Source organism: Meles meles, chromosome 6, assembly GCF_922984935.1.
Source record: "Meles meles chromosome 6, mMelMel3.1 paternal haplotype, whole genome shotgun sequence".
NCBI classification, from domain to species: domain Eukaryota; kingdom Metazoa; phylum Chordata; class Mammalia; order Carnivora; family Mustelidae; genus Meles; species Meles meles.
In genome coordinates this window covers 35,378,467-35,380,123 of record NC_060071.1, presented here as the reverse complement: position 1 = coordinate 35,380,123, position 1,657 = coordinate 35,378,467, and positions in this window count along the sequence as shown.

Here is a 1,657-nt window from a genome sequence, read left to right as displayed (position 1 = left end):
CACAGGTCAGGTCTTTCTGGCTCCAGCTTCTCGGCCTCGGCACTCCAGCTTCTTGACCTTACCACCTGACCAGTGGCTGGGGTTGCTTCTGGAAAGAGTCTTACTTGTCTCTCCATCTCCCCCTGCCCAGCATGAACCTGGTGACCTCTTGCCATGCCTAAGGGAGCAGGTTGCCAAATAAATGATCTGTGCCTACATGTCTAGATGCTCATGAGGATGAGGAAACCTGAGTGTGTCTGAGAGGGTATTTCTGGATGAGGTTAGCATTTGGATCAACGGACTCAGTTAGTTGCCCTCCCTAATGTGAATGGTATCATTTAATCCACTGAGGGCCTGCATGGAACAAAAGGCATAGGAAGGAAGAATTTGTCCCTTTTATCTGCCCTCACTCTTTGAGCCGGAACATCTCCTCTCTTCTCTTGCCCTTGGACTAGAATTTACACCACGATTCCCCAGATTCTCAGGCCTTTGGACTTGGACTAAGTTACTATTCTGGGTCTCCAGCTTGCAAACAGCAGTTCAAGGGACTTCGCAGCCTCTGTAATCACGTGAGTCAGTTTCTCATTTTATAGATACAGGATTGTGTATCCACATGTATCACTATCTGGCCTGTTTCTCTGGAGAACCCTGGCTAATACAACCATTCTCTTGGTCACTCTGAGGACTGTCAGGTGTGTAGGCTTCTGTGTCCTCCCACTGCATCCACAGTTTCCCTACTGCGTTCACCAACAGCTAAGAGCTCCTTCCCGTGCCAACCACATTCATCACCTTCATGCTCAAGGCGTTGTGTGCGGACTTGTGTCAGGGTGTAGACTGATCCAGAAGGTGCTGCCTCCAGGGGAGCAGACAGATGGAGAGGTCTTGGGGGCCAAGTCACGTGTGACCTGGAAAGCAGGTCATGGGACTCATGAGCTAAGGGGCGGAGGTCTGAAAGCAGTAGTGAGAGAGTTGAACTGAAGTCAGGAGCCAATAGAACTAGATGGTTTACAAGGAAGCATTAATGGGAGATGAGTCTATCAGTGGGTGAGCAACGAAACCAGAGAGAGATGCCTGGGTTCCAGAGCAGGTGTGTGTATGTGGGATGTGTGTGTGTGTTTGGAGGAGTCAGACAAGGTAAGATGAGATGTAGGAACTGGTTCGAGGCTGCAGAGGGCCAAGGTGAGGCTGGGTGGGGAGGACGGAGCACGGGTTTCAGTTCCCAGAGGCTGAGCCCTGGGCAGGTGTGGGGGTGGGGGAGGGGGCACCTGACAGACTGCCAGCAGCTGACGGGCCGCAGGGCTTCTCAGGCTGGGCTACCAGAGTCAAAGAACACCTGCCACGCCTGAAGTTACCTTTTAAGGAAAGCGGCCCAAACCGGTTCTTTCCTGTGTCCGTGGCTATTGCTTATGACACGTTTTGAGTGAAACCGACTCAGTGCCCTCACCATAACTGGCTTTACCAGACACGGATGCCAAGCTAAAGGCAGCCCATCCCCCGTGAGCTGGCCACAGCAACTGCCTCGGAGGCAGCGTGGCATGAAATCTGGCCAGGGAGAGCACTTCAAGTTGTGGGCTGAACCGTGTCTTCCCCAGATTCCTGGGTGGAAGCCTTAACCCCTGCTACCTCAGAATGTGATTATATTTGGAAAGAGAGCCTATAAAGAGGTGATTACGCTAAA